The 22,104-nt window shown below is 40.4% G+C and overlaps 1 protein-coding gene and 2 long non-coding RNA genes across 7 annotated transcripts in view; all 3 read left to right on the top strand.

Annotated features, from left to right (window-relative positions):
• The window catches only part of MAST2 (microtubule associated serine/threonine kinase 2), a 363,010-nt gene that overhangs the window by 8,376 nt on the left and 332,530 nt on the right, over nt 1-22,104 (top strand). The gene's annotated exons all lie outside the window — the stretch shown is intronic.
• LOC115656039 lies at nt 873-21,605 on the top strand. Its single transcript, XR_004001567.1, has 3 exons — nt 873-884; nt 1,584-1,587; nt 21,028-21,605. It is a non-coding gene; the product is annotated as an uncharacterized LOC115656039 (long non-coding RNA).
• Nucleotides 8,193-12,727, top strand: LOC115656038. The gene is made up of 2 exons (XR_004001566.1): nt 8,193-8,283; nt 11,632-12,727. It is a non-coding gene; the product is annotated as an uncharacterized LOC115656038 (long non-coding RNA).

Below are 22,104 nucleotides of genomic sequence, written 5' to 3'. Positions count from 1 at the left end.
CGGCTCCCACTGTCGATTCCGCAACTCCGTTCGGGTTGGTGGAGTTCCAGAATCGATATAAGCGCGTTTGGGGATTGATATATTGCGTCTAGATGAGACACGATATATCAATCCCCGAGCAATCGATTGCTACTCGCTGATATGGCGGGTAGTGAAGATGTACCCCTGGATACAAATAATGGATTTCAAATACAGTTAGGTATTAAATGCAAGAAAAGTGTGCTAAAAGAACATGAAGGTTGCAAAGTCAAGCACACAAAAATTAGGGAATGCCAGAATTAAGGTTGCCTGTGCCTTCTTTACATAGGAGAGGCTCTCTCCCTACTGTCAGTTCAGGTTCCTGGACCAGGACTTGACAAAGCCTGCAGCAGCCCCAAACTGCTATTACAGGGAAAGTTCTAGAGCATGCTCAGTGTGGATGAAATCTGTGGGAAATGTAGCTACTAAGAAATTGCTAGTATGCAAAAAGCATGTGCAAACTGCAATTTTTAGAAGGTTTGTAATTTGGCCAAATTTTGGCAGTTTTTCATGGAGAAGATAAGACTCATCCCTGATGCAAAGGCCACCTTCATGCCAAACTTTAAGTTCTTGCTGCTCCAAAGCGTGTGGAAGTGAGCTTCTCAAAGAAAAGGTTGCCAGAATTTTTTATGTTAGGCAAAATGATGTATTTATCCCTCGCCTCATTCTTGGAAACACCAAACTGTTTTGTCAGTTTAAGATTGACACCCAGCATGGAAAATTTCAGCCCACATGGTTAAAGTTTGGCAATGCATAAGACTGTTTTTTCAGTTGCTTATAAATAGGAAATGTCAGGCAATCATAATAGCCAGCACTAGCAGCCCCACCTATAATATGAATTCTGTCTTCCATCATGAGTTTTCAGCGTGTTTTACAGCAGTGCTTCTCAAACTATCTGATGTGGCGTACCGGCAATTTTTTCCCCCCAATGTGCCAGGGACCAGTACCATATTTGCCAGGGACCGGTACCATGTTTGTGCCATATTATTGTTTTCACATAGGCACATAGCACATCAGACCAGAAAAACTAACATTCTTCACTGTATTAATTGGAATGGGAGTGTGGCATACATGCGGAGATGTTCCCATTTAAATACATTGAAGACTGACTGAAAGGCTGTGCGTCTGTGTGGATAATATAAAATGACTATTATTCGTTTACGATCCAAGGAAATATTATTTGGACATTCGTAGTAGTAATAATTTATATCAGAAACAATATAATGAATAAAATAAAAGAAAAGTTGGCAGACATTTTTTATTTTGTTTCTTTTGTAAACAAATACAATATTACAATACAAATAAAAAATTAAAAATCAAACTAGCAGAGCCTCCTAACAAAGATATTATTAAAAAAATTAACACAATAAGAGATATGTTAAAACCTTAACCTTTACTGATGTGAAAGGTGAGTCTGCTTTTTCTTTGTCAGCTTATCTAGTTGTGGTTTGAGGACAGTGCCACACACAATGGAGAATGACCATCCATACTATTCCTATACTTTTGTCTTAATGACCCTCATGGTTGAGAAGCTAGTCTTGGAGGTATGTTGAAGGAAATGGGAGAAGAGTTTTCAGAGCATTTTCAGTAAGCTCAGGATATTCTGCTTTCACTTTTATCCAAAAGAAGTCAATGTTGTAGTTTTGAAACTCATCTTCAGTCTTTCGTCAGCGGGCAGCTTCAACAATTTATCCTCCATAGTGACAGTTAAGTCATCTTTCAGTGGACTAAACAGATTTCGGATCCATCCAGTCTCTTTCTGTGGATCTTCTTCTGCTGGAAAGTAAAACTCAAAACGTTCTGCCACATTTGTCAAGTGTTCAGTGATGATGTTTCATAGAGATGTAACATCAAGGTCTTTGCCTGCATCGGTGACGATTGTCACTAAGTTGTGAAACATGTCATAACAATCTCTTGACACTCAACTCTTCCATGTTTTTAGCTTTCGTTTCTGTCTGTTGATCTTGTCTGCAATTGTAAGACATGAAGCCATCCTTCCCTGCATGGAGGTGTTGAGATCATTAAAGATGGCATAGATATCTGTCATATAAGCCAGCTTGGCTATCCAATCCACATCTCGGAACAATTGTGACCAATTTGGGTTTTTGTCCTGAAGAAACTCTGCAAGCTCGTTTCGGACCTTGAATACTCCTGACAAGACTTTTTCCCTCGATAGCCAACGTACATCGGCATGCAATAGGAGCTGTTTATGATCAGCTCCCATATCATCACATAATGCAGCTAATAGTCTCGAATTTAAAGCGTTTGCCTTTATATGGTTCACAATTTTTACGACCTCGCTGAGCACCCTGTTTAGTTCTGTTGACATTTTTTTTTGTTGCGTGACTTTCTCGGTGAAAGAAGCAGTGCATCGACTTGCATTTGGGTGAAAGCACCTTAATCTGGGTAACCACTCCAGAATGCCGTCCTGTCATTGTGGCAGCACCATCAGAACATCGACCTACACGAAACTTGAAATCAAACCTACATATGTTAATGATGTAGTTGCTTACAGTCTTGAACACTTCAGAACTAGTTGCTTTTGTTGGTAGTGAAGCAGAAAACAAAAACTCATCCTTCAAATCATCCTCATGTTCAAAGCACACATACACCATCAGTATTGCCATATTAGCAACGTCTGTACTTTCATCAAGCTGTGAAGAAAAGTACTTTGCCAATTTAATCTGTCCTATGAGCTGATCTTCCATATTGTGAGCCAGATTGTGAATTTGCCGAGCTATAGTGTCATTTGAAAGTTGCACCTGAGCCACTTTCTTTGCCGCCAGCTCACCCAGCATTTCCATGCAGACGTCTTTAATACGGTCTATCACTAGTATCTCACTGATTGTATGGCTTTTTAGCCTTAGCAATGCAAAGCGCTACTTTATAAGAAGCTTGCAAAGCAGAAGTATTTGTGTGACACTTCAAGATCTGTTTTTGACAGCCATTTAAATCAACATGCTTTCTTTTGAAGAACTCTTTTGGCTTTGAACTGATTTCATTGTTTTGTATTTAAATGCCTCTTCAACTTTGACGGCTTCATTGCGTCATTAGCCAACACATCGCCACAAATAACACACTGCGGTTTTGGCACTCCACCATTATTCGTGGCTACACAATCGAACTGATTGTATGAGGAGTTATATTTCCGAGTAAAGCTAGTACGAATTCTTTTTGTTGATTCTGAATTCCTTGCGTGTTCAGCAACCGGATGGCTCTGCTTGATAAATACGTTGATTAGGCCTTTCTTCGCCATCTGTAAATTAGGTATAAAAATAATTAATATAAATTCCCTTACCCTGGTATATACTTAATTTATGATATTAGGATAAAAGCCAAATAAATGCAGTGGGAATGCTTTTATTGAGAAATATGTGCGGGAGAACATTGATTAACAGGGTAAGTAATGTTAGGATAAGAAGATAATACAAATTTTAAAATTAAATTGCAAACAGGATAATAATTGGAAAGTTAAGATGGTTTGAACATATGGAAAGAATGAATAATGAACGTCAAAAATAAGATTTACCTGTCTGAAAGATATGAAGTGAGAAAGCGAGGAATTTCGAGAACTTCTTGGCAGAAACACATAGGCTTGATTCTAGAAGAGGGGAAGGCTATAAATAAGGACAATGAGAGTGTGTATGAAATGATACATGGATATGGAGGAAGCACACAGGATCTTTTCAGGGGGAACGAACACACACACACACTCTCTCTCTCTCTCTCACCCCCTCTCTCCTGCCTCTGCCGGTTGATGTTTATAGTTATCAATCTGTTGTAGCTTGAGTCAATCTAATGCTCAGTTAGATTGAGCATGAGTGAGGAGCTGGGCTCTTGTTGGTCACGATTCGATGCTCCGAGGCTTTGCAGGACAGAACCCAGAGTTCCATAGCAAAACATCCCAGCTTTATAGTTGTAAATTCCCATTTGAGTCCATGCATTTTGCAATGTCATCCTGTAATCATAAGTCCTTAAGTGGAGTTAATCTTGGGGTTTTCTGCTGTTATCGTTTGATGGTTGTTATTGGGCTTCCCATCGTTATCTCCTATTTGTTGTCTCACGTTCGGGGGCGCCTGCCTCTCCTCTGAGGTCATCAATGCTGCTAACATGTTTATCATCTGATACAATGGATGTTTTCTTATTGTCTCCTGGTCTTTCCAAGTCTCTTACTTTTTCTTGACCATCTGGACATTTGTGATGGCTTTCACACCTTATCTTTTCCTGATGCGTTCATTCCTTATTCACACAAACAATCTCTCACAGAAACCTTCAAACATATACAGACAGCAGTATTTTATATTCAGCAGAATACATTATAAGATTTAGCAAGGCTTGATTTACAACTAAAACAATTCACATTGGCTCTTCAGATCCTCAACATTTCTCTAATCTATTTATCATGGACACAATGCAAAATTCTGTCTCTTACTAACTAAACTTTATAACAAGTCCTAATTGTAATGCATATTGGAAACAGAATCTCAGTCTCAGACGGTCATTCCTTTCTTTTATGTGGCTGGCAGAATGAAATCAAAGTTTATATCAATTCTTATAGTACAATTATAAAATCCTACTCCTACAAGAACTTTCTATTTGGGTATAGGTGTGTGGTGCTCAATTGTCTCTATCTACTTTGTAAGGGATATGGTGGGATCAGATAGAAACTAATTATTAAAATTTATATTATTATTAGTACTTACATTTTCAGATCAGTGGGTTCGGACAGGGTCTCAAATGACAAACGCACAGAGATCCGTATGAGGTTCTCTAGTGAACTTCTCGATGGTAACTGCTGGTGGGGCGGGGTCTTTATATGCGAAGGAGTGGGGTAAGCGCTCACTCGCATGTCTCATGCAAATCATGCTGTAGTGCTATGGCATAATTATCAATATTATAATATGTGCTTCTGAAAACATAGTATTATTTAATATTGTCAACTTTTATCGACTGATAATTATTTTTGGTGGAATTACAGTGTGATTTTAAAATTATACTATTTCTCTCTTTCTTTCCTGGAAACTCGTCGCAGACTGGCAGCCAGTGACTCATGTACCGGCACCAGTCCACGGACCACCACTTCGAATAGCACTGTTTTACAGGATAAATGTCTGGAGGGAGCTCTTTGAAGACTCAGAGGGCAGTTTGGTGACCACCTCCTAAATCAATGGGAATTAAGTGCCAAACTGCCCTTTGTGTCTTTGAAAATCTCCCGCATAAACGTACTAAGTCTCTGAAAATCGCTATGACGTATTCTAAGTGCAGTAAATGTTATTTTTATTATATAGATAGAGAAGTTGACTTATGCCACGTCCACCCTACAAACTTTGATTGATGCATGTTATGTCAGCATACACCCACTGATACTTGTATATTGCTTGGGTGCATGCGTTCTTTACTGATTACGTTGGAGTTGCACGCACTCACTAGCAATGCTTGCGTTGATGCAAAGTGTTGTGGTGTCTCAGTGTGCCACACAGCACCATCTGGTGCATTACCTTGTGGGGAATTTTCACAATGTGTTGTGGGGTAGAAAAGAATAGCACAGGGATCTCTGGAAGGATGCAACTTTCCCCATCTGATAATGCCATCCATATCCCATAATTTTCCTGCCTTTTTAAAAATTCCGCAAGCCCACGTTGCACTTTTCAATGTCTGCCATTTCTGACAGATGTGTAAAGCCACAACTCAGTGCTATTCTCACGAACGGAGCAAATACAGGACACATGATTCTCATGTATTTGCAGACCTGCAGGAAGTAGTGCAACAGTGGGGGACATGACTGTTTGTTTTTCAAGGACAGTTTGCTGAGAGAACAGTGAAAAATAATTCAAGGTTGTTGGTGGCTATCATGGAGCAGCTGAGGGTGGTAGGACTCAGGCCTGGTCTACACTACGCATTTAAACTGATTTTAGCAGCGTTAAACCGATTTAACGCTGTACCCGTACACACTACGAGGCCCTTTATATCGATATAAAGGGCTCTTTAGATCGGTTTCTGTACTCCTCCCCAACGAGAGAAGTAGCGCTAACATCGGTATTACCATATCGGATTAGGGTTAGTGTGGCCGCAAATCGACGGTATTGGCCTCCGGGCGGTATCCCACAGTGCTCCACTGTGACCGCTGTGGACAGCAATCTGAACTCGAATGCAGTGGCCAGGTAGACAGGAAAAGCCCCGCGAACTTTTGAATTTCATTTCCTGTTTGTCCAGCTTGGAGCTGTGATCAGCATGAGTGGTGATGCAGTCCCAAATCCAAAAAGAGCTCCAGCATGGACTGTATGGGAGATACTGGATCTGATCACTATATGGGGAGACAAATCTGTTCTATCAGAGCTCCGTTATAGAAGACGAAATGCCAAAGCATTTGAAAAAAATCTTCAGGTATGATGCAGAGTCCACAGCATGCTCATGGAGGGAGGGAGGGGGTGCCGAGGACTCCAGCTATCCCACAGTCCCCGCAGTCTCCGAAAATCATTTGCATTCTTGACTGAGCTCCCAATGCCTGTAGGGTCAAACACATTGTCCGGGGTGGTTCAGGGTCTGTCTCGTCAATTTACCACCCATCCTCCTCCGTGATAGAAAAGGGGGAAAAATCATTTCTTGATTGTTTTATATGTCACCCTGTCACTGCATGCTGCTGGTAGACACGGTGCTGCAGCAGTAAACAGGAGCATCCTCTCTCCTCCCCTCTCTGGTGGCAGACGGTACAGTGCAGTAGGACTGATAGCCGTCCTGGTCATGAGCCCGTGAGTGCTCCTGGCTGGCCTCAGGTGAGGCTGGCCTGGGTTGCCTGGGTGAAAATAGGAATGATTCCCGGTCATTCCCAGTAGATGGTACAGAATGGCTGGTAACTGTCCTCATCATAGCAACTGGGGGCTGAGCTCCGTCAGCCCCCTCCCTTTCATGTGTGAAGAAAAGATTCTGTACTGCCTGGACTATCATGGCAGCGGGATGCTGGGCTCCTCTCCCCCACACCATTTAATGTCCTGCCTGGACTATCATAGCAGCTGGAGGCTGCCTCCCCCGCATTTTATCTCAGTAACAAGTCAGTGTTTCTTATTCCTGCATTCTTTATTACTTCATCACACAAATGTGGGGGACACTGCCACGGTGGCCCAGGAAGATTTGGGGAGGAGGGAAGCAATGGGTGGGGTTGTTGCAGGGACACTCCCTAGAATGGCAGGCATGCAGCTCATCATTTCTGCGGGATCTGACACGGAGTGGCTGTACTCTCTGATACACTGGTTCTGTAGTACACTTGCCCCATATTCTAGGCAGGACTGACTCTATTTTTAGATACCATAAAGAAGGGATTGACTCGGGGAGTCATTCCCATTTTTTTTTGTCTTTGCGCCCCCGGTTGACTTCTGCCAGGTTCACCCATGACAGCAGCAGATGGTACAGAATGACAGATAACCGTCTCTGCTGTCATGCAAAGGCAAATGAATGCTACTGGGTAGCACTGCAGTACCGCCTCTGTCAGCGGCATCCAGTACTAATACAGTGACAGTAAAAAAAACCTGAACGGGCTCCATGGTTGCCGTGCTATGGCGTCTGCCAGGGCAATCCAGGGAAAAAGGGCGCAAAATGATTGTCTGCCGTTGCTTTCCTGGAGGAAGGAATGACTGATGGCACTTACCCAGAACCACCCGCGACAATGATTTTTGCCCTATCAGGCACTGAGATCTCAACCCAGAATTCCAAGGGGCGGGGGAGACTGCGGGAACTATGGGATTGCTACGGAATAGCTACCCACAGTGCAACGCTCCAGAAATCGACCCTAGCCTCGGACCATGGATGCACACCACTGAATTAATGTGCTTAGTGTGGCCGCGTGCACTCAACTTTATACAATCTGTTTTACAAAACCGGTTTATGTAAAATTGGAATAATCCTGTAGTGTAGACGTACCCTCAGTTTCTGGGCCAGAGAAATGAGCATGGATTGGTGCGATTGCGTCAAAATCAGGGTGGATTTGGTTTAAATCACTAGTCAGGAAGGCTCGATTTAATCATGAATTTCTACATAAAAGTGCTTTCTTGGTGGTGGTGGTGGTTGTTCTTCACAACTCAGAGATAGATGTAGGTTTCGTTTTTGAAGGTACACACTATACATTTTTAAAGTGATTTTCTTTTGAAAACTTTTCAGATTAGTTTTACAGCTATATCAGAAAATGAATTGATTGGTTATTTCATTTACCAAAGGTAATTGAAGCAGATATTTATGAAGTCGTTGGGAGGTGAACTACCTCCAATTCAACAGGTCAGTCACTAAGGGTATGTCTACGCTACCCGCTGGATTGGTGGGCAGTGATCGCTCTATCGGGGATCGATGTATTGTGTCTCGTCTAGGACGAGGAGGGTTGGTTCATGTCTGCTGATTTTGAGCATCCAGATACCAAGGCTATAAGAAGAACTCAGCGGGAGCTATATGGCTACTGGAGGCTTTGGAAGACCATTTTAATTGTGAGCCACAGTAATATGTGTAGCTGTAGTGTGTGCTGCCTGGCATTGTGTATGTGTTTTTTTCCAATTTTGCATCCCGATATGAATCTTGTAACAAGTGCCGTATGTGTAGTCATATAACATTGCAAATGCATCTATTGCTATTACATGTGAATGATGTCAGCCCCAGCCAGCAGATGTTGTGAACTAGTAAAATGACTTAAGTTTCCATAAATGGGCTTTTATTCCAAAACCATGCAAACAGACATATTTATAACTGAATGAAACCTTATAAATACAGACAAAATAATCATAAACACATACACCAATCATGTCTCTCACAGGTCAGTGTATGTGCGGCTATGACTGCCTGTACTTTCCCATTGGGTAAAATGGTAGGAGAAGTGTAGCATCCTTGGACGCCATGTGTGTTCGTGTTCTAGAATGCAGTTCCCTATGGGCTGTAGAGGGAGAGGCAAGCATGGGTCTGTTAAGTCTGAAGGTCAGCAAAAGTCTCCAGCCTGTCTGTCTGCCTCTTGAGAAGTGCTAGCATCTTCTGCTGCCTGTCTCTCTCCTTCTCCTTTGCTTTGCTGCTCTCTGTTCATTCTGTCTGCCACAGTGATTCCCCAAGTCCTGTGCTTGATATGTGAAGCACCAGAGGCTTGCAGGATCTCTTGGAACATGTCATCCCAGGTCCTCTTCCTTCTCCTCCTTATCTGTCTGAACCTCTCAATTGGTGTGGATGGAGAGACCCTCAAGGCCACATTTCCAGCTACAAAAGATACAGTACACAGAGGTACTATTGTGAGCGTATTCACAAGATAAATGGAAACTTGATATACTGAACTCACACCCCCTGATCCACACGTTACAAACATTAAATTCTCACTTCTTCTTGGGATTCATCGAGCACGGCAGCAGTCCCAGCCATGGTGAATATGGCCCAGGGGATGGGGGTGAGTTGGGATAATAAGGGGGTAGCATATGTGGATAGGGCAATTGAACTGAATACTGGCATCGTTTTCCACAGGCGGTGATGATTTTAGCTGATATCTCACTCTTGAGGGTAATGGAGGCTGAAAAGGAACAGCTCCTACACATGTCCAGCTGCAGGCCTGGTCCGCATGCTGCTAGCCTGTGTGCTGCAATGGTGCTTGCTGAAGTAATTGCGGAATGGCATGTGAAGGTCTCTTACCACAGTGGAAGAAATAAGGCAGCCTTCCTCAGAAACCTTCAGCAGAGGATTACGGACTATCGCCAGGAAAGAAGAAGAGGAAAGTTTCCTCAAGATCGCTATAGAGGGTTCATGGGACATCTCTGTACACACAAACTGTTCCCCTAAGTCTAAGTGTACTGGGGAGTGAGAAGCAGATAGCAACTCTACCTCTATTTGTTATTTCACTACTACTTCTCGCATCATTAAAAAAGTAAATGAACAGATTTGTCCCTGCAATATCAAAGCAAACTGCATACTTACCGGAGGTTCCTTCCCTGGCATCATGCTCTCCCGTGCTGGAGTGTAGGGTCTGGCTCGACTGCTCTAGAGTAAGAAAAACAATTCCTGGCTCATTGCACCGCTGGATCCCCGGTCGCCTGTCCCCCATAGTTGTCTTCCTCCTCTTTCTTATCCAATACCACCTCTTCACTGCTCACTCTGGGGGCCTGTGACTCTGAGTCCTCCGAAGTATCCATGGAGCTCTTGGGGGTAGTGGTGGGGTCTTTGCCGAGGATGGCATGCAGCTCTTTGTAAAAGCGGCATGTCTGCGGCTCCGCACTAGAGCAACTGGTACACCTGCTGCTGCTCCTTGGCTTTCACGTGGCACTGTTGTGAGTCCCTCTTGTAGCCCTTCTCCCCCATTCCCCGAGCAATCTGCTCATAGATATTGATGTTTCTACAGTTGGATTGGCGCTATGCCTGCACAACCTATTCTCTCCATAGACCCAGGAGATCCATCACCTTCTGTGTAATCCAGGCAGGAGTGCAACTGCAGCCTGTAGTCAACATGGTCATTTGGGCAGTTGCTAGGTGTGCTCTCCATGCCGAGCAAACAGGAAATGGAACTTCAAAAATTTGTGGGGATTTGCAGAGGGAGGCGTGTATACACCACTGTATCTGGCTGCCAGGCAGCAGAGTTCAAAATGGTGACCACCATGGTCAGGATAGGGCATTGTGGGACGCCACCTGGAGGCCATTAAAGTTGACATTATTAACGCAGTGTCTACACTGACGCTGCGTTGACCTAAGTGCTATGCCTCTCACAGAGGTGGAGTTATGTTGGTGTAGTGGGTGATTTAAATAGGCGGGAGCAACATTTTAGTGTAGACACTTAGAGTTAGGTTGACGTAAGTTGCCTTATATTGACATAACTTTGTAGTGTAGACCAGGTGTCAGAGAATTCTCTAGTCTTTAATTAAACTCAGGAAGACTTCAAAAGTGTGGTTTTAAAATTCTTGCCATGTATTGACAGTCTTGTCTGGCTTGGGAGGGAAGTGTGTGGTTTCCAGATGACTTAGTGTAGACAAAAACTTGCTGTCAAATAATTGGAATTCTGTGTTGGAAAGTGCATGCTCTTTTCCTGCTGAAAAAGAGGAATCTTCTTCTTCACTTCCACCAAACCAGATAAAAGTGAATTCTGTTCTCTTTCCATCAGGCTGATAAACAAATCACAGCCTAGATCTTCTCAGGCCACCTTTTTCCTAAAAGTTTTCATCCTAACAATGTTCCCATGTTCTTCTCTGTCTATTTGATTGGTAAGAGCATATTTGAACTGTCCACTATTCCTTTTGTCCAATGCCTAGCACTATGGACCGAAAGACTACTGTGTGTGCTCAACCTGTGGAGCTTTCTTTGGCTACTTTACTGTCAACTCTAACTGAGCTAAGGTTAATTTAGCCACTGTTTCTAGTACCAATATGTGCTTGACAACGATTTAGTATTGTAAATTGGGTACACACAGTGTTATGATTTTACAGTCCATCCTGCACAGAGCAATCTTATTTTATAAAATTAAATTGAATTTTATTTTATAAAATTAATTAGTATATATCCTAATGGTCTGCTGCCCGTGAATCAGTTATTGAAAGTCAAGATGAAAAACCTTACTAGCACATCTGCTTCCCTCACACCTAAATTTGGTTCATCAATCACCTTTTTCTTTTTTTGTAGGCAGCATCATTTGAGACAAGCATTGGAACAGCAGCTGGGCATGGATTTCTCTCCTCTTGCCCCTTTAGTCTTGGAGATATTTTTATGGACTAAATTCCAAAATGGACAATCAGAAATTATTTGAGACTATACCACAATGCTCCAAACTTAACAATACTTAGGAAGTTTCTTTGAGAAGCTCAGTTTTTAAAGAAGATTGAACTCTGCATCACTCCTAAGTCAATTATTATTTTATTCAAACCAAATATAGCTACACATTTTTATGCATTGTATTGTCCACCTGCCTCAGATCTATAACTCTCTAGGTTATTTTGGACTGAGATTTAAATCTCGGCTCAGTCAGGACATGGTGTTCCAACTTTCAGTTGTTGGAACATGACCCTGGGTTTGCTCTTTAGAATGTCTACTTGATGTATAATTAAATATGGAAACACTTATAGCTCTTGTAGTTCGGCATGTAATTATTGTTTGCCTATGTAAATTGGATTACTTAAATTGTCATTGGTTGTTTTATACTTCAGTTAAGAGGAGTATGTAAGGACGTTCATATTATAAAAGAAATTGCATTACCCGTGATACTCAAGTGGCTTGACTCGATTTAGGCATTAGAATTTATATTGGTGTAAATTAAGACTTGCATGTTACTCTGTCTTACTCATCCTTGTTGGATGTAGTAGGGGAATTTATTGTTTGTAACTTGAACAAAAATACTTTACAAATTAAAAATACTGTTGCTATTTTAAATGTTTACCAACTCATTTTAAATACATTAAACATTTTAAAAAACATTACATTTTAGTAAACCTACTATATAGAAGATACAGTATCAATCTCTTCACTTCTCATATCAAATTATATTATTTCCTTTCACCTCTATGTAAACTATCAAGTTTTTTTTAAAATAGCAGTGTTCTTTTATGATCTGTTTTCTGTGCTTGCGTAACCTGTTAGTGATGCCACATTCTTGTCTTTGTTATAGCATAACCGTCATGGAAGGTATTTTGATGTAATGAACATCTAAGTTGTGAGCATCACTGAATGAATCTGGCAAGATGAGAAGGCTGGTTTAAAAATAAATTTGTAAAAGCAAGTTTTAGCTTTTGCACATTGTCTTACTTGTTGCAGTGTATTTATACAAAAATGAATGTGCTTGGTGTTTTGGATGGTTGTCTTTTAGTAAGTCTAAATACACAGATCTTGAAAATCTGCAGCAACTGGAGAGAAGGTATAAAAAGTATATGGCAGATAAATGCTGATTTGATAATCTGTATGATCATAAATATAACTGCTTACAACTTTGCCCAGCAAATGACATCAGGGTCCACCACATACATGGCACATCTGTGATGTGGTTTTTAGTGGACATTCAAAGAAAATATTTTTGCAGAGGGCTTGCTTTGCAAGATTTATATAAAAGGCTTCCAATAAAGGGGTTTTGTATAATGTATCTTTTAAACTTTTCATATTTTTAGCAGACAGGGTAATATATTAAATGGAAGACTGCATAACTGCCGTTTGTATTTTTAACTGGTCAAGAATGAATGTTCCAGCCATCTCAAACTGGATTTAACACCTACTTAGAATATTAATGAAGTGAAGGAATGAGGATTATAGGATGGAAGTGGGGGAGGGGGAAGAGTGTATGCAAAGAAAAAATTAATTACGTCAATGGTTTGGTGGTGTTGATTCAATCTAATTTCTTCTTATTGAGCCTTGTTTTTTCACACCATCAGTAAGCAGTTAATGGATTTTGAGTTTTAAAATATATACAGGGTTTAATATAATAGCTATCTCCCACAGTTTTCGCTCAAAGTATGTATATGATTTTGGCTTGAGAAGAGGGTCTGTGATTGGAAGATTAAATTTGTACTTTTCATATATAAGATTCTTCTGCTCTTAGCTCTCTGGGATACTTTTCTCCTGGTTCCTAGCACTTAGACACAAGTAGTGTAGAAACATTTCTTTTCTCCCTTTGATTAAGAGATATTGGGACCGATAGTTAGCTGGTATAAATCTGCATGGCTCCATTGGATTTATCATGATTTATGGCAGCCGAGCTTCTGATCCATATATTTAAACATTTTTTTAAAAAGTTCATTTCCAGTTCTGTGGATGGTGGTCCCATTAGGGATGAAATCACTGTTTTGAGTTGTAATCTGTTTCTCTTCAATTTGATGTGCTTCTTAAAGAGCGTAGTAGTCTGTTGAACAGAAGAAGTTGGGATACTTTATGCATGTTTAGCAGACACTTTAGCATATTCCCATAATCCTACAGAACACCAGACTGTAAAAGAAGCAGAAGTTGATTCCTTGGATGTTCTTGACACCCATTTCCGCTGTTTCCCAATGTGTGCTCTGTACTGGACTGACTTCTCCAAAGTCTGTGGTTGGCTGATGGGATCTATTTAAAATGACATGAGTATTTTTTGCTTCACTGCACAGAGGTATTTCCTCTGCCCCTCCCATTATTTTGAGAGACTATAGTAGATCTTTCCATCCCCTGTATATAGATAACACATCCCAATCTGGGGCAAATTAAGCTTTCTGGCTGTCTTGTATTTGATTCCTCTTATTACAGAATTCTAAATTAAAATTTTGCTGTACTAGCTTTGATTAATTGAAGAACTTTTTAGATTCCTAATATCACTTTTGTGATTGTTGAATGACAGCTGAACAAAATTACTTAGTCTTCTGAAAGATTGTTCTATTGTTTACAGATCAACCCTGTCTCTCACAGGAGTTTGACTGACATAGTGTGTACATAGATCTCAGTGATATTTTAAATTGGGTAGAATGCAGGTTAGTATTGTAAAAGTTAATAGCACATTGTCCCTGAATGTTGCATTATGAGATTTTTATAATCATATACTCAAATTCTTGATTGAAATAAGCACAGAGAAATCTAAGTTATTTTTTTAAAATGTCTGCAAATCTACCATGCATGAATAGGGGTCTTTTTCTATAAAATCTTTCAATAGCTGCATAATCTGTAGAGCAAGTTTCAGTGCTTATGGATTAATGAAAAGTACCCCTGAAAAATGTTCTGAACCTGTCTTGGTTAACCCATAATAGGGAGCAATCTAGATTTCCCTGTTGGGACGTGAAACCCAATTTTCCAAAGAGTGGGCTTATTATGCAAGATCTAAAAAGGCTAAATATGTAGTCACAAGGAGAATTTAAGTTATAAATGAATTAAGAACAAATTGTATACATATCACACACACCTATTCGGTAAAAATGTCTCTTAGACTCCCTATTGGTTATGGATGGCCCTTAGTTGGATTTTTTTTTTATTTAAATGTTATCAGATGCAATATTTCTCCTTGCCAGAACACCTACAAGATCTCTATCAAGCATTCTTACAACTACAGTACCCACCTGCAGAAGTGAAGAAACAGATTGACAGAGCCAGAAAAGTACCCAGAAGTCACCTACTACAGGACAAGCCCAACAAAGAAAGTAACAGAACGCCACTAGCCGTCACCTTCAGCCCCCAACTAAAACCTCTCCAGCACATCATCAAGGATCTACAACCTGTCCTGAAGGACGATCCGTCACTCTCACAGATCTTGGGAGACAGGCCAGTCCTTGCTTACAGACAGCCCCCCAGCCTGAAGCAAATACTCAGCAGCAACCACACACCACGCAACAAAAGCACTAACTCAGGAACCTATCCTTGCAACAAAGCCCGTTGCCAAATCTGCCCACATATCTATTCAGGGGACACCATCGTAGGACCTAATTACATCAGCCACACTATCAGAGACTCGTTCACCTGCACATCTACCAATGTGGTATATGCTATCATGTGCTAGCAATGCCCCTCTGCCATGTACCTTGGCCAAACTGGACAGTCTCTATGTAAAAGAATAAATGGACACACATCAAATGTCAAGAATATAACATTCAAAAACCAGTTGGAGAACACTTCATTCTCCCTGGTCACTCAATTACAGACCTGAAAGTCGCAATATTACAACAAAAAACCCTTCAAAAACAGACTCCAATGAGTGACTGCTGAATTGGAATTAATTTGCAAACTGGACACCATTAAATTAGGCTTGAATAAAGACTGGGAGTGGATGGGTCATTACGCAAATGAAAACTCTTTCCCCATGTTTGTTCCCCCCCCCCCCACGTTCCTTATACCACCTTGTCAACTGTTGGAAGTGGGCCATCTTGATTATCACTACAAAAGGTTTTTTTCCTCCTACTGATAATAGCTCACCTTAAGTAATCACTCTAGTTATAGTGTGTATGGTAACACCCATTTTTCCATGTTCTCTGTGAATGTATATATATCTTCCTACTGTATTTTCCACTGCATGCATCCAATGAAGTGGGTTTTAGCCCATGAAAGCTTATGCTCAAATAAATTTGCTAGTCTCTAAGGTGCCACAAGTACTCTTTGTTCTTTTTGCTGATACAAATTAACATGGGCTACCACACTGAAACCTATATATTTATAGTTCTCCTACTTAAGACAGTTGTCTGTTGCCTCATCTTTAATTTTTATCATTAATGCCTAATCATTAATTTTGCCTCATCTCTACAGTTTCCAGATATCTTCTTCATTTTTCCACTCCATGTGGATGTATCCTTGTGTTCTTGCAGTTCTGGGGGAATATATGCAGGATGATAGGGTATATATTGTTACTGGAATTGTTTCTGGGTATTCACATCAGCAAAAGAGTCCAAATCTATTAAAAAAAAATTTATTCATGCTAATCTTATTTAAAGAATTTCAAACTACTGAATTACTGACAACATTATTAAAATGCAACCCTGGCTTTGTTTTATTACAGTGCCGCCTCCCCAAACCCCAAAAATCTGTGAAGCAGTTTACTTCAAGAGAAGATTACTTGACAAGAATTTATTTAAAGGCAAAATGATACCTATGTGGCACTTTTTTGCCGAAAAATAGGCTGTTTTCACTTGTATGGTCTTCTATATACTTTCCTGATCCAGAATGAGAAATATAGTAAATGTATTTATTGTGCATTTATCAGTGATCTAAATTAAATAACCAGATAACTCACTATTTAGGTCATTGGTACTCAGATGACGAAGTGGGTATTCACCCACGAAAGCTTATGCTCCAATGCTTCTGTTAGTCTATAAGGTGCCATAGGACTCTTTATCGCTTTTTACAGATCCAGACTAACAGATCTCTGGTTCAGGAGCCAAATTAGCAATCAATATTACTCAAGAGCCACAATTGTGTGAGTTCATTGTTTCATTTACTATAGTACTATATATTCATATTTAAATATGGGCAGGGCCGGCTCCAGCCATTTTACCACCCCAAGCACAGCGGCATGCTGCGGTGGGCGCTCTGCCACTCGCCGGTCCCGTGGCTTCGGTGGACCTCCCGCAGGCATCCCTGCGGAGGGTCCGCTGGTCCCGCAGCTCCGGTGGACTTTCCGCAGGCTTGCCTGCGGATGCTCCACCGGAGCCGCGGGACCAGCGGACCCTCCGCAGGGACGCCTGCGGGAGGTCCACTGGAGCCGCTTGCCGCCCTCCAGGCAACTGGCAGAGCGCCCCCCGCGGCATGCCGCCCCAAGCACGCGCTTGGCACGCTGGGGCCTGGAGCCGGCCCTAAATATGGGAAAGAGTGTGTGTGTGTGTGTGTGTGTGTGTGTGTATGTATGTACACGGTGTATATAATATATATATACACACCGTAATTATTCTCATAGCAAAATGACTGACCAAGTATTATTTTATCAACTACAATTGGTTAATAACCTAGTAAACACAGCCTGATTGGTTAATAACTTAAATTGGTTAATAATTAATCACAGTGTTTTAATATCATGTGCTGCAAAGAGCTGCAGGAGACGCATTAAAAAGCCATTTGCGGCTCATGAGCCTCAGTCTGAGTATCACTGGTTCTAGATAAAGGGTAGGTATTTTGTGTGACTATATTAAGTAGAAGTTCATAGTGTGAAAATGTTGATATAGATAACTTTACAGCTCCCAAGTAGCAGGAAAATGACTGTGCGTGTTTTAGGAAGTGAATTCACAGTACTAGCAGAGGAAGTGGTGAGAGAGGGAGAAGAGGGTAAAGCGGATGTAACTATGAAAACTTACTTTAAGAAAATTTTGAAGAATCTGGTTTCTGTAAATTCCACAGTCTTGCATCTGCTGAGACAAATTTATAGGGTTTTACAGTAGACTTACTAAACTATACACCTCATGGACTCCTGCTACTTCTCATAGGTGATTTAATATCCAGGATTGCAGTGAAATTTCATGTGAATAAAACCTTATTACACCTCTACCTCGATATAACACAACCTGATATATAACACGAATTCGGATATAACGTGGTAAAGCAGTGCTCCGGGGGGATGGGGCTGCGCACTCCAGTCGATAAAAGCAAGTTTGATATAACACAGTTTCACCTGTAATGCAGTAAGATTTTTTTGGCTCCTGAAGACAGCGTTATATCGAGGTAGAGGTGTGTTTTAAAAGTATACTTTTTATGATGCGGTATTATCTTAAATAATAGAACTTCATTTCTTAAATGAACAAAACACATGTATGCAGTGGTGATGTAGCCGTGTTGGTCACAGGATATTAGAGACACAATGTGGATGAGGTAATAGCTTTCATTGGACCAACTTCTGTTGGTGAGAGAGACAAGCTTTCAAACTACAGAGCTCTTTTGGTCTGGGAAAGATACTCACTGTCACAGCTAAATACAAGATTGAAGAGAAATTTTAGCATAGGTAGTCAGCACATATTCTAAGGAACCATTCAAGATGAAGAGGCTCCTTAACACCCTTGTGGTCATAGGACAAAAGGGGGGTTAGTGGGTTACAGATTGTTGTAATGAGCCTTAAGTCCAGTGTCTTTATTTGACCATGATATTTAGTGTCTAGCAAAGTTATGAATTTAAGCTCCCAGGCTCATCTTCTGATTCTGCAGGTTTCCTTTGAGGATGAGGACTGATAGGTCAGATATAGAGTGATGGCTATGTGAAGCGTTCACCCACAGGTGATGTGGTTTTTGTATTTTGTCATTTTCCTGTGTGAATTAATTTGAGAGGATACTGATTGTTTGGCTTCACCCACATAGTTGTTGGGGCATGTAGTTCTCTAAAACATATAATTTATTAACCTTGCTTTTTGGTGTTTTGCTCATTTGCTGATTTGAAGAATTTGGGTAACTCAGAATGGGTTTCCTACATGTAAATATTATCATGGTTCTAAGTTGCATTAGGGTCCAAGTCTGAAAGGTGGTGTGTGCTCTCTTGGAAGGACCTGGGTTCCTTAAACTCCTACTGGTTTTAATAGAAATTCAAGGAACCGAACCCCTCATAGGGAGCTGTCTCTGAAAGTAACTTTTCATAAAATCTATGCTCTGAAAGTAACTTTTAGAGGACCATTGACTTCAGCTTTTGCCTAAAACTTCCTGATTGGTTCCAAAACTTGTTTGATTTAGAGCCTAATGCTTTCTGATATTTTCTAAACTAAACTTGGTTTTTAATGTGTGGTATGTTTAGAAATATTTATTTAATTTACGTTCCTATTATGCTAGTAATTATCTAAACCATATATAAAAGGTGTACCAGAAATACTCTTTTCTCGCTGAGACTATACATTTACTCTACCTCACTAAGTAAAATCTTCATGTTTACTCACTTTTTTTTTACAAAATATATATAGAAAACATTTTGATTACATAACTGTTGTGAGGACAGTAAGCATGCACAGCTGGATAAATGAGATGGATCACAAAGTAAAATCAAGCTGGCCATTTCAGCTACCTAGAGTTGAGCAGAAATATAGTTGCATGAACTTAAAATTTAATAAATATATTCATAAAATTAGAAGAATTTAAATCAATCCTGAAAGGCCTGGTCAACCATAAATGCTTGCTTATCATTAACAGAACAAACTGCTTGTACGAGCTGTGACAATTCAAAGCAACTGCACCTGTATTTCCCTTTAGTGGTTCAGCGAGGGCACCCATTCTCAGGCGTCTGACTCCCCTGGCTATCATTTCTCTTGGGTGAAAACATGAATCTTACTTCTCCCAACTGAGGTATCTCTGGGCTGAATGGATCTCTGCCTCCTTCATGTTTTTCCAGCAAAAAACATGCTACCTAAGTAGGCTTCTCTTCTTCTCAGAGACTAATAAGAGTGTACTTTCCAATAATTTATAAGTTACCATATAACACTTACTGTGCAAGCCTGTTTTGTTCTTATGGGAAACTCCCCTGCCCCAGCCCTGAGCCCCCTCCCCCAACCCAGAGCCCCCTCTTGCACCCCAAACCTCTCATCCCTGGCTCCACCCTGCAGCCCACACCCCTGCATCCCAGCCCTCTGCCTGAGCCGTTCCCATGCCCCAGACCCATCATCCCCAGCTCCGGTAGGTCACGGTCATCAACCATTTTCTTCAACTGGGTCACCAGAAAAAAAGTTTAAAAACCACTGCCCTGGAGAATCCAGTTGGAACTAATAAATGTTAAACTGTGTAGGGTGTGATAATTGGAGGAATCACATTAGCATACCTGAAGTCTCTCTCAGTCTCACAATAAGAAATAAACAATTGCATTTTTAATATAATGGACCCCGAAAGCATTGAACTTCATTCAGTAATGTTCATGTTAATTTCACAGGATATAAAATCTGTCACATAAGCTAAAAAAGGTTATGTACTGTATAGTTTGAATCTTCATTCTTGTTTGCTTCAATACAGTCCTGTTAAAGCCCTGTAAAACCTGCCATTGGTACATAGAGCAAATCTGTAATTGAAGTAGGTTGAGAATTTCTTGGATGTAAGAGTTGGAAAAAGTATAATAGTTCCATCCAGAGAGTTAACTGTTTTTTTATTAACTATCTAAAATATTTGATACAAGCTAGCAAATTGTCTTGTACACTTCCATGAACGGCTTCTTAAACTTTCCCGCTTAATATTAATAAACATACTGTGTCAGATTAGATCCCAATATTGGTCTTTACTGGAGCTATCACAGATAATAGTTCCTATAACAAACCTGGGTTTTTGATTTCTCCATATGAAACCTAACTTGATCATGTTATATGGTTTTTCTTGACAAATAAATCTTGAAAGTTTTAGTACTCAGACTTATGGCCTGATCTTGTGAAGGGTAGAACCTTGCCTGTGAGTACAGGGGGATTTGAGGGTGCTTAAATCTTAGAGGATTGAATTCTAAACACCAGAGTATAGATTGAATAGGTTTAATTTAAAACCATTAAAGAAGTCTATTGATTTATAATCTGCAAATCATGGTAAAATTATTATCTGTATGGGAGGATTTATGGCCTACATTTTTATTTTTGAAAAACTGTGTCCCTGGAAAATGGGATTAAATCAGCACTTTTGACTTGTGGTAGATGATTTGTTAAATGCAGCTTACACTGAGTTTTATAAACGGATTCAGTCTATACTACAAGAATTTAAGAGATCCCATGAATTTTTTTATAAGAGTAGGTATCTGCACTGGCGTCCTTGGCCAAATTTCCCCTGTTCTACTATGGTGCAGTGTGTGCTGTACATATATTAGTTAGTTGCTCCACTACATATCGGAGGTGTCTGCATATTTGGTGATGTATGGTTATATAGTAGTTGTAAAAACACTTGGTGTTCTTTGGGTTGTAAGATGCTGAATAAAATGCAAACTCTGATTCATTACAGATCTAAAGCAGATTTATATGTAGTAGTGAATATATTGCAATTATGTTAGCTGCTGTTTTGCTTCCGCCTGCCTCAAACCTGATTGAATGTTTGCTATATGCTGTGAAGTGCGCGCGCATGTGTGTGTGTGTGTGATAGAGATAAGTATACCTCTATTTGTTTGTATATGGTAATGTCCAAGATATTCAAGAAGAGATGATAGCTGTACTGAGATGCTTACTGGGTAAGGATCTTGTTTTCCATGTGGAATTAGTATGGCAGTAACCTGTGAATACTGTGTGAATAATTTTATTTCCCATAGGGTGTTTGTTGTAATATCAGTTTAAATTCTCTCTTGGCATGTTACCCCTAAACAGAATGGATGGAATAAATATTAACTTAGTTAGATAGAAGTAAGAAAAGTCTGAGATCCTGCACTTGAAGAAAATTGATTGCATGGAAATGTCCACTTGATCCTAAATTTTATTAATTTTTCTCTCCTCCCCACATAAGGAGAGTTCCAGAAGAAGATGAGAAACTCACTGAGAGTCCTTGCCCATAAGCTTTGGGAGATATTTTCTTTCAGACCCAGTATTATTTTTTGTGGGTTTATGGTAATATACAAGAACCTCTGACAGGACTGGGGTCTTATTGTGCTAGGCTCTGTACAAATGTGTACAATGCTGTGGATGTGTTGACAATTCAAGGCAATTTGGTCATAGTTGAAATAGCAAGAATAGGCAAGCCTAAGCCCCACTTTTGCTCTGTAATAGCCAATACAGATTTGTCAAGAACAGTTTGTGCCAAACAAATCTAATTTCCTTTC

Source organism: Gopherus evgoodei, chromosome 8 (assembly GCF_007399415.2).
Source record: "Gopherus evgoodei ecotype Sinaloan lineage chromosome 8, rGopEvg1_v1.p, whole genome shotgun sequence".
NCBI lineage: Eukaryota > Metazoa > Chordata > Testudines > Testudinidae > Gopherus > Gopherus evgoodei.
Note: the sequence above shows the minus strand (reverse complement) of the source record. Positions and strands in the feature narration are given on the sequence as shown.